The sequence below is a fragment of the Euwallacea fornicatus genome, unplaced genomic scaffold (assembly GCF_040115645.1).
Source record: "Euwallacea fornicatus isolate EFF26 unplaced genomic scaffold, ASM4011564v1 scaffold_55, whole genome shotgun sequence".
In the NCBI taxonomy this organism is placed as follows: Eukaryota; Metazoa; Arthropoda; class Insecta; order Coleoptera; family Curculionidae; genus Euwallacea; species Euwallacea fornicatus.
Window position 1 is genome coordinate 904,612 of NW_027096023.1, and position 12,741 is coordinate 917,352.

The window sequence follows — 12,741 nt, forward strand, 5'->3', positions numbered from 1 at the left end:
CTCACATATTTTGTGACTTTTCAAACTTTGAAAATTCATAACTTCGACAAATGATGTTCAAATTTCGTCAGCAATGGCTCAAATGAATAAGCTCGACTTGCTGTTTAATATAACTTACACAGTTTAGTGGCATGTTGTTGCGTTTTCGAGATAAACAGTAATTTCTTTGCTCAAACTCACATATTTTGTGACTTTTCAAACTTTGAAAATTCATAACTTCGACAAATGATGTTTCAATTTCGTCAGCAATGGCTCAAATGAATAAGCTCGACTTGCTGTTTAATATAACTTACACAGTTTAGTGGCATGTTGTTGCGTTTTCGAGATAAACAGTAATTTCTTTGCTCAAACTCACATATTTTGTGACTTTTCAAACTTTGAAAATTCATAACTTCGACAAATAATGTTCAAATTTCGTCAGCAATGGCTCAAATGAATAAGCTCGACTTGCTGTTTAATATAACTTACACAGTTTAGTGGCATGTTGTTGCGTTTTCGAGATAAACAGTAATTTCTTTGCTCAAACTCACATATTTTGTGACTTTTCAAACTTTGAAAATTCATAACTTCGACAAATGATGTTCAAATTTCGTCAGCAATGGCTCAAATGAATAAGCTCGACTTGCTGTTTAATATAACTTACACAGTTTAGTGGCATGTTGTTGCGTTTTCGAGACAAAGAGTAATTTCTTTGCTCAAACTCACATATTTTGTGACTTTTCAAACTTTGAAAATTCATAACTTCGACAAATGATGTTCAAATTTCGTCAGCAATGGCTCAAATGAATAAGCTCGACTTGCTGTTTAATATAACTTACACAGTTTAGTGGCATGTTGTTGCGTTTTCGAGATAAACAGTAATTTCTTTGCTCAAACTCACATATTTTGTGACTTTTCAAACTTTGAAAATTCATAACTTCGACAAATAATGTTCAAATTTCGTCAGCAATGGCTCAAATGAATAAGCTCGACTTGCTGTTTAATATAACTTACACAGTTTAGTGGCATGTTGTTGCGTTTTCGAGATAAACAGTAATTTCTTTGCTCAAACTCACATATTTTGTGACTTTTCAAACTTTGAAAATTCATAACTTCGACAAATGATGTTCAAATTTCGTCAGCAATGGCTCAAATGAATAAGCTCGACTTGCTCTTTAATATCACTTACACAGTTTAGTGGCATGATGTTGCGTTTTCGAGATAAACAGTAATTTCTTTGCTCAAACTCACATATTTTGTGACTTTTCAAACTTTGAAAATTCATAACTTCGACAAATGATGTTCAAATTTCGTCAGCAATGGCTCAAATGAATAAGCTCGACTTGCTCTTTAATATCACTTACACATTTAGTGGGATATTGTTGCGTTTTCGAGACAAAGAGTAATTTCTTTGCTCAAACTCACATATTTTGTGACATTTCAAACTTTGAAAATTCATAACTTCGACAAATGATGTTCAAATTTCGTCAGCAATGGCTCAAATGAATAAGCTCGACTTGCTCTTTAATATCACTTACACAGTTTAGTGGCATGATGTTGCGTTTTCGAGATAAACAGTAATTTCTTTGCTCAAACTCACATATTTTGTGACTTTTCAAACTTTGAAAATTCATAACTTCGACAAATGATGTTCAAATTTCGTCAGCAATGGCTCAAATGAATAAGCTCGACTTGCTGTTTAATATAACTTACACAGTTTAGTGGCATGTTGTTGCGGTTTCGAGACAAAGAGTAATTTCTTTGCTCAAACTCACATATTTTGTGACTTTTCAAACTTTGAAAATTCATAACTTCGACAAATGATGTTCAAATTTCGTCAGCAATGGCTCAAATGAATAAGCTCGACTTGCTGTTTAATATAACTTACACAGTTTAGTGGCATGTTGTTGCGGTTTCGAGACAAAGAGTAATTTCTTTGCTCAAACTCACATATTTTGTGACTTTTCAAACTTTGAAAATTAATAACTTCGACAAATGATGTTCAAATTTCGTCAGCAATGGCTCAAATGAATAAGCTCGACTTGCTGTTTAATATAACTTACACAGTTTAGTGGCATGTTGTTGCGTTTTCGAGATAAACAGTAATTTCTTTGCTCAAACTCACATATTTTGTGACTTTTCAAACTTTGAAAATTCATAACTTCGACAAATGATGTTTCAATTTCGTCAGCAATGGCTCAAATGAATAAGCTCGACTTGCTGTTTAATATAACTTACACAGTTTAGTGGCATGTTGTTGCGTTTTCGAGATAAACAGTAATTTCTTTGCTCAAACTCACATATTTTGTGACTTTTCAAACTTTGAAAATTCATAACTTCGACAAATAATGTTCAAATTTCGTCAGCAATGGCTCAAATGAATAAGCTCGACTTGCTGTTTAATATAACTTACACAGTTTAGTGGCATGTTGTTGCGTTTTCGAGACAAAGAGTAATTTCTTTGCTCAAACTCACATATTTTGTGACATTTCAAACTTTGAAAATTCATAACTTCGACAAATAATGTTCAAATTTCGTCAGCAATGGCTCAAATGAATAAGCTCGACTTGCTGTTTAATATAACTTACACAGTTTAGTGGCATGTTGTTGCGTTTTCGAGACAAAGAGTAATTTCTTTGCTCAAACTCACATATTTTGTGACATTTCAAACTTTGAAAATTCATAACTTCGACAAATGATGTTCAAATTTCGTCAGCAATGGCTCAAATGAATAAGCTCGACTTGCTGTTTAATATAACTTACACAGTTTAGTGGCATGTTGTTGCGTTTTCGAGACAAAGAGTAATTTCTTTGCTCAAACTCACATATTTTGTGACTTTTCAAACTTTGAAAATTCATAACTTCGACAAATGATGTTCAAATTTCGTCAGCAATGGCTCAAATGAATAAGCTCGACTTGCTCTTTAATATCACTTACACATTTAGTGGGATATTGTTGCGTTTTCGAGACAAAGAGTAATTTCTTTGCTCAAACTCACATATTTTGTGACATTTCAAACTTTGAAAATTCATAACTTCGACAAATGATGTTCAAATTTCGTCAGCAATGGCTCAAATGAATAAGCTCGACTTGCTGTTTAATATAACTTACACATTTAGTGGGATATTGTTGCGTTTTCGAGACAAAGAGTAATTTCTTTGCTCAAACTCACATATTTTGTGACATTTCAAACTTTGAAAATTCATAACTTCGACAAATGATGTTCAAATTTCGTCAGCAATGGCTCAAATGAATAAGCTCGACTTGCTCTTTAATATCACTTACACAGTTTAGTGGCATGATGTTGCGTTTTCGAGATAAACAGTAATTTCTTTGCTCAAACTCACATATTTTGTGACTTTTCAAACTTTGAAAATTCATAACTTCGACAAATGATGTTCAAATTTCGTCAGCAATGGCTCAAATGAATAAGCTCGACTTGCTGTTTAATATAACTTACACAGTTTAGTGGCATGTTGTTGCGGTTTCGAGACAAAGAGTAATTTCTTTGCTCAAACTCACATATTTTGTGACTTTTCAAACTTTGAAAATTCATAACTTCGACAAATGATGTTCAAATTTCGTCAGCAATGGCTCAAATGAATAAGCTCGACTTGCTGTTTAATATAACTTACACAGTTTAGTGGCATGTTGTTGCGGTTTCGAGACAAAGAGTAATTTCTTTGCTCAAACTCACATATTTTGTGACTTTTCAAACTTTGAAAATTAATAACTTCGACAAATGATGTTCAAATTTCGTCAGCAATGGCTCAAATGAATAAGCTCGACTTGCTGTTTAATATAACTTACACAGTTTAGTGGCATGTTGTTGCGTTTTCGAGATAAACAGTAATTTCTTTGCTCAAACTCACATATTTTGTGACTTTTCAAACTTTGAAAATTCATAACTTCGACAAATGATGTTTCAATTTCGTCAGCAATGGCTCAAATGAATAAGCTCGACTTGCTGTTTAATATAACTTACACAGTTTAGTGGCATGTTGTTGCGTTTTCGAGATAAACAGTAATTTCTTTGCTCAAACTCACATATTTTGTGACTTTTCAAACTTTGAAAATTCATAACTTCGACAAATAATGTTCAAATTTCGTCAGCAATGGCTCAAATGAATAAGCTCGACTTGCTGTTTAATATAACTTACACAGTTTAGTGGCATGTTGTTGCGTTTTCGAGACAAAGAGTAATTTCTTTGCTCAAACTCACATATTTTGTGACATTTCAAACTTTGAAAATTCATAACTTCGACAAATGATGTTCAAATTTCGTCAGCAATGGCTCAAATGAATAAGCTCGACTTGCTGTTTAATATAACTTACACAGTTTAGTGGCATGTTGTTGCGTTTTCGAGACAAAGAGTAATTTCTTTGCTCAAACTCACATATTTTGTGACTTTTCAAACTTTGAAAATTCATAACTTCGACAAATGATGTTCAAATTTCGTCAGCAATGGCTCAAATGAATAAGCTCGACTTGCTGTTTAATATAACTTACACAGTTTAGTGGCATGTTGTTGCGGTTTCGAGACAAAGAGTAATTTCTTTGCTCAAACTCACATATTTTGTGACTTTTCAAACTTTGAAAATTCATAACTTCGACAAATGATGTTCAAATTTCGTCAGCAATGGCTCAAATGAATAAGCTCGACTTGCTGTTTAATATAACTTACACAGTTTAGTGGCATGTTGTTGCGTTTTCGAGACAAAGAGTAATTTCTTTGCTCAAACTCACATATTTTGTGACTTTTCAAACTTTGAAAATTCATAACTTCGACAAATGATGTTCAAATTTCGTCAGCAATGGCTCAAATGAATAAGCTCGACTTGCTGTTTAATATAACTTACACAGTTTAGTGGCATGTTGTTGCGGTTTCGAGACAAAGAGTAATTTCTTTGCTCAAACTCACATATTTTGTGACTTTTCAAACTTTGAAAATTCATAACTTCGACAAATGATGTTCAAATTTCGTCAGCAACGGCTCAAATGAATAAGCTCGACTTGCTGTTTAATATAACTTACACAGTTTAGTGGCATGTTGTTGCGTTTTCGAGACAAAGAGTAATTTCTTTGCTCAAACTCACATATTTTGTGACTTTTCAAACTTTGAAAATTCATAACTTCGACAAATGATGTTCAAATTTCGTCAGCAATGGCTCAAATGAATAAGCTCGACTTGCTCTTTAATATCACTTACACAGTTTAGTGGCATGTTGTTGCGTTTTCGAGACAAAGAGTAATTTCTTTGCTCAAACTCACATATTTTGTGACATTTCAAACTTTGAAAATTCATAACTTCGACAAATGATGTTCAAATTTCGTCAGCAATGGCTCAAATGAATAAGCTCGACTTGCTCTTTAATATCACTTACACAGTTTAGTGGCATGATGTTGCGTTTTCGAGATAAACAGTAATTTCTTTGCTCAAACTCACATATTTTGTGACTTTTCAAACTTTGAAAATTCATAACTTCGACAAATGATGTTCAAATTTCGTCAGCAATGGCTCAAATGAATAAGCTCGACTTGCTCTTTAATATCACTTACACATTTAGTGGGATATTGTTGCGTTTTCGAGACAAAGAGTAATTTCTTTGCTCAAACTCACATATTTTGTGACATTTCAAACTTTGAAAATTAATAACTTCGACAAATGATGTTCAAATTTCGTCAGCAATGGCTCAAATGAATAAGCTCGACTTGCTGTTTAATATAACTTACACAGTTTAGTGGCATGTTGTTGCGGTTTCGAGACAAAGAGTAATTTCTTTGCTCAAACTCACATATTTTGTGACTTTTCAAACTTTGAAAATTAATAACTTCGACAAATGATGTTCAAATTTCGTCAGCAATGGCTCAAATGAATAAGCTCGACTTGCTGTTTAATATAACTTACACAGTTTAGTGGCATGTTGTTGCGTTTTCGAGATAAACAGTAATTTCTTTGCTCAAACTCACATATTTTGTGACTTTTCAAACTTTGAAAATTCATAACTTCGACAAATAATGTTCAAATTTCGTCAGCAATGGCTCAAATGAATAAGCTCGACTTGCTGTTTAATATAACTTACACAGTTTAGTGGCATGTTGTTGCGTTTTCGAGATAAACAGTAATTTCTTTGCTCAAACTCACATATTTTGTGACATTTCAAACTTTGAAAATTAATAACTTCGACAAATGATGTTCAAATTTCGTCAGCAATGGCTCAAATGAATAAGCTCGACTTGCTGTTTAATATAACTTACACAGTTTAGTGGCATGTTGTTGCGTTTTCGAGATAAACAGTAATTTCTTTGCTCAAACTCACATATTTTGTGACTTTTCAAACTTTGAAAATTCATAACTTCGACAAATAATGTTCAAATTTCGTCAGCAATGGCTCAAATGAATAAGCTCGACTTGCTGTTTAATATAACTTACACAGTTTAGTGGCATGTTGTTGCGTTTTCGAGATAAACAGTAATTTCTTTGCTCAAACTCACATATTTTGTGACTTTTCAAACTTTGAAAATTCATAACTTCGACAAATAATGTTCAAATTTCGTCAGCAATGGCTCAAATGAATAAGCTCGACTTGCTGTTTAATATAACTTACACAGTTTAGTGGCATGTTGTTGCGTTTTCGAGATAAACAGTAATTTCTTTGCTCAAACTCACATATTTTGTGACTTTTCAAACTTTGAAAATTCATAACTTCGACAAATAATGTTCAAATTTCGTCAGCAATGGCTCAAATGAATAAGCTCGACTTGCTGTTTAATATAACTTACACAGTTTAGTGGCATGTTGTTGCGTTTTCGAGATAAACAGTAATTTCTTTGCTCAAACTCACATATTTTGTGACATTTCAAACTTTGAAAATTCATAACTTCGACAAATGATGTTCAAATTTCGTCAGCAATGGCTCAAATGAATAAGCTCGACTTGCTCTTTAATATCACTTACACATTTAGTGGGATATTGTTGCGTTTTCGAGACAAAGAGTAATTTCTTTGCTCAAACTCACATATTTTGTGACATTTCAAACTTTGAAAATTCATAACTTCGACAAATGATGTTCAAATTTCGTCAGCAATGGCTCAAATGAATAAGCTCGACTTGCTCTTTAATATCACTTACACAGTTTAGTGGCATGATGTTGCGTTTTCGAGATAAACAGTAATTTCTTTGCTCAAACTCACATATTTTGTGACTTTTCAAACTTTGAAAATTCATAACTTCGACAAATGATGTTCAAATTTCGTCAGCAATGGCTCAAATGAATAAGCTCGACTTGCTCTTTAATATCACTTACACAGTTTAGTGGCATGATGTTGCGTTTTCGAGATAAACAGTAATTTCTTTGCTCAAACTCACATATTTTGTGACTTTTCAAACTTTGAAAATTCATAACTTCGACAAATGATGTTCAAATTTCGTCAGCAATGGCTCAAATGAATAAGCTCGACTTGCTCTTTAATATCACTTACACATTTAGTGGGATATTGTTGCGTTTTCGAGACAAAGAGTAATTTCTTTGCTCAAACTCACATATTTTGTGACATTTCAAACTTTGAAAATTCATAACTTCGACAAATGATGTTCAAATTTCGTCAGCAATGGCTCAAATGAATAAGCTCGACTTGCTCTTTAATATCACTTACACAGTTTAGTGGCATGATGTTGCGTTTTCGAGATAAACAGTAATTTCTTTGCTCAAACTCACATATTTTGTGACTTTTCAAACTTTGAAAATTCATAACTTCGACAAATGATGTTCAAATTTCGTCAGCAATGGCTCAAATGAATAAGCTCGACTTGCTGTTTAATATAACTTACACAGTTTAGTGGCATGTTGTTGCGTTTTCGAGATAAACAGTAATTTCTTTGCTCAAACTCACATATTTTGTGACTTTTCAAACTTTGAAAATTCATAACTTCGACAAATGATGTTTCAATTTCGTCAGCAATGGCTCAAATGAATAAGCTCGACTTGCTGTTTAATATAACTTACACAGTTTAGTGGCATGTTGTTGCGTTTTCGAGATAAACAGTAATTTCTTTGCTCAAACTCACATATTTTGTGACATTTCAAACTTTGAAAATTCATAACTTCGACAAATGATGTTTCAATTTCGTCAGCAATGGCTCAAATGAATAAGCTCGACTTGCTGTTTAATATAACTTACACAGTTTAGTGGCATGTTGTTGCGGTTTCGAGACAAAGAGTAATTTCTTTGCTCAAACTCACATATTTTGTGACTTTTCAAACTTTGAAAATTAATAACTTCGACAAATGATGTTCAAATTTCGTCAGCAATGGCTCAAATGAATAAGCTCGACTTGCTGTTTAATATAACTTACACAGTTTAGTGGCATGTTGTTGCGTTTTCGAGATAAACAGTAATTTCTTTGCTCAAACTCACATATTTTGTGACTTTTCAAACTTTGAAAATTCATAACTTCGACAAATGATGTTTCAATTTCGTCAGCAATGGCTCAAATGAATAAGCTCGACTTGCTGTTTAATATAACTTACACAGTTTAGTGGCATGTTGTTGCGTTTTCGAGATAAACAGTAATTTCTTTGCTCAAACTCACATATTTTGTGACATTTCAAACTTTGAAAATTCATAACTTCGACAAATGATGTTCAAATTTCGTCAGCAATGGCTCAAATGAATAAGCTCGACTTGCTCTTTAATATCACTTACACATTTAGTGGGATATTGTTGCGTTTTCGAGACAAAGAGTAATTTCTTTGCTCAAACTCACATATTTTGTGACATTTCAAACTTTGAAAATTCATAACTTCGACAAATGATGTTCAAATTTCGTCAGCAATGGCTCAAATGAATAAGCTCGACTTGCTCTTTAATATCACTTACACAGTTTAGTGGCATGATGTTGCGTTTTCGAGATAAACAGTAATTTCTTTGCTCAAACTCACATATTTTGTGACTTTTCAAACTTTGAAAATTCATAACTTCGACAAATGATGTTCAAATTTCGTCAGCAATGGCTCAAATGAATAAGCTCGACTTGCTGTTTAATATAACTTACACAGTTTAGTGGCATGTTGTTGCGTTTTCGAGATAAACAGTAATTTCTTTGCTCAAACTCACATATTTTGTGACTTTTCAAACTTTGAAAATTCATAACTTCGACAAATGATGTTTCAATTTCGTCAGCAATGGCTCAAATGAATAAACTCGACTTGCTGTTTAATATAACTTACACAGTTTAGTGGCATGTTGTTGCGTTTTCGAGATAAAGAGTAATTTCTTTGCTCAAACTCACATATTTTGTGACTTTTCAAATTTTGAAAATTCATAACTTCGACAAATGATGTTCAAATTTCGTCAGCAATGGCTCAAATGAATAAGCTCGACTTGCTGTTTAATATAACTTACACAGTTTAGTGGCATGTTGTTGCGTTTTCAAGATAAAGAGTAATTTCTTTGCTCAAACTCACATATTTTGTGACTTTTCAAACTTTGAAAATTCATAACTTCGACAAATGATGTTTCAATTTCGTCAGCAATGGCTCAAATGAATAAGCTCGACTTGCTGTTTAATATAACTTACACAGTTTAGTGGCATGATGTTGCGTTTTCGAGATAAAGAGTAATTTCTTTGCTCAAACTCACATATTTTGTGACTTTTCAAACTTTGAAAATTCATAACTTCGACAAATGATGTTCAAATTTCGTCAGCAATGGCTCAAATGAATAAGCTCGACTTGCTGTTTAATATAACTTACACAGTTTAGTGGCATGTTGTTGCGTTTTCGAGATAAAGAGTAATTTCTTTGCTCAAACTCACATATTTTGTGACTTTTCAAACTTTGAAAATTCATAACTTCGACAAATGATGTTCAAATTTCGTCAGCAATGGCTCAAATGAATAAGCTCGACTTGCTGTTTAATATCACTTACACAGTTTAGTGGCATGTTGTTGCGTTTTCGAGATAAACAGTAATTTCTTTGCTCAAACTCACATATTTTGTGACTTTTCAAACTTTGAAAATTCATAACTTCGACAAATGATGTTTCAATTTCGTCAGCAATGGCTCAAATGAATAAGCTCGACTTGCTCTTTAATATAACTTACACAGTTTAGTGGCATGTTGTTGCGTTTTCGAGATAAACAGTAATTTCTTTGCTCAAACTCACATATTTTGTGACTTTTCAAACTTTGAAAATTCATAACTTCGACAAATGATGTTCAAATTTCGTCAGCAATGGCTCAAATGAATAAGCTCGACTTGCTGTTTAATATAACTTACACATTTAGTGGGATATTGTTGCGTTTTCGAGACAAAGAGTAATTTCTTTGCTCAAACTCACATATTTTGTGACATTTCAAACTTTGAAAATTCATAACTTCGACAAATGATGTTCAAATTTCGTCAGCAATGGCTCAAATGAATAAGCTCGACTTGCTGTTTAATATAACTTACACAGTTTAGTGGCATGTTGTTGCGTTTTCGAGATAAACAGTAATTTCTTTGCTCAAACTCACATATTTTGTGACTTTTCAAACTTTGAAAATTCATAACTTCGACAAATGATGTTCAAATTTCGTCAGCAATGGCTCAAATGAATAAGCTCGACTTGCTGTTTAATATAACTTACACAGATTAGTGGCATGTTGTTGCGTTTTCGAGATAAACAGTAATTTCTTTGCTCAAACTCACATATTTTGTGACTTTTCAAACTTTGAAAATTCATAACTTCGACAAATGATGTTTCAATTTCGTCAGCAATGGCTCAAATGAATAAGCTCGACTTGCTCTTTAATATCACTTACACAGTTTAGTGGCATGATGTTGCGTTTTCGAGATAAACAGTAATTTCTTTGCTCAAACTCACATATTTTGTGACTTTTCAAACTTTGAAAATTCATAACTTCGACAAATGATGTTCAAATTTCGTCAGCAATGGCTCAAATGAATAAGCTCGACTTGCTCTTTAATATCACTTACACATTTAGTGGGATATTGTTGCGTTTTCGAGACAAAGAGTAATTTCTTTGCTCAAACTCACATATTTTGTGACATTTCAAACTTTGAAAATTCATAACTTCGACAAATGATGTTCAAATTTCGTCAGCAATGGCTCAAATGAATTAGCTCGACTTGCTGTTTAATATCACTTACACATTTAGTGGGATATTGTTGCGTTTTCGAGATAAAGAGTAATTTCTTTGCTCAAACTCACATATTTTGTGACATTTCAAACTTTGAAAATTCATAACTTCGACAAATGATGTTTCAATTTCGTCAGCAATGGCTCAAATGAATAAGCTCGACTTGCTGTTTAATATAACTTACACAGTTTAGTGGCATGTTGTTGCGTTTTCGAGACAAAGAGTAATTTCTTTGCTCAAACTCACATATTTTGTGACTTTTCAAACTTTGAAAATTCATAACTTCGACAAATGATGTTCAAATTTCGTCAGCAATGGCTCAAATGAATAAGCTCGACTTGCTCTTTAATATCACTTACACATTTAGTGGGATATTGTTGCGTTTTCGAGACAAAGAGTAATTTCTTTGCTCAAACTCACATATTTTGTGACATTTCAAACTTTGAAAATTCATAACTTCGACAAATGATGTTCAAATTTCGTCAGCAATGGCTCAAATGAATTAGCTCGACTTGCTGTTTAATATCACTTACACATTTAGTGGGATATTGTTGCGTTTTCGAGATAAAGAGTAATTTCTTTGCTCAAACTCACATATTTTGTGACATTTCAAACTTTGAAAATTCATAACTTCGACAAATGATGTTTCAATTTCGTCAGCAATGGCTCAAATGAATAAGCTCGACTTGCTGTTTAATATAACTTACACAGTTTAGTGGCATGTTGTTGCGTTTTCGAGACAAAGAGTAATTTCTTTGCTCAAACTCACATATTTTGTGACTTTTCAAACTTTGAAAATTCATAACTTCGACAAATGATGTTCAAATTTCGTCAGCAATGGCTCAAATGAATAAGCTCGACTTGCTCTTTAATATCACTTACACATTTAGTGGGATATTGTTGCGTTTTCGAGACAAAGAGTAATTTCTTTGCTCAAACTCACATATTTTGTGACATTTCAAACTTTGAAAATTCATAACTTCGACAAATGATGTTCAAATTTCGTCAGCAATGGCTCAAATGAATAAGCTCGACTTGCTGTCTAATATAACTTACACAGTTTAGTGGCATGTTGTTGCGGTTTCGAGACAAAGAGTAATTTCTTTGCTCAAACTCACATATTTTGTGACATTTCAAACTTTGAAAATTAATAACTTCGACAAATGATGTTCAAATTTCGTCAGCAATGGCTCAAATGAATAAGCTCGACTTGCTGTTTAATATAACTTACACAGTTTAGTGGCATGTTGTTGCGGTTTCGAGACAAAGAGTAATTTCTTTGCTCAAACTCACATATTTTGTGACATTTCAAACTTTGAAAATTCATAACTTCGACAAATGATGTTTCAATTTCGTCAGCAATGGCTCAAATGAATAAGCTCGACTTGCTGTTTAATATAACTTACACAGTTTAGTGGCATGTTGTTGCGTTTTCGAGACAAAGAGTAATTTCTTTGCTCAAACTCACATATTTTGTGACTTTTCAAACTTTGAAAATTCATAACTTCGACAAATGATGTTCAAATTTCGTCAGCAATGGCTCAAATGAATAAGCTCGACTTGCTCTTTAATATCACTTACACATTTAGTGGGATATTGTTGCGTTTTCGAGACAAA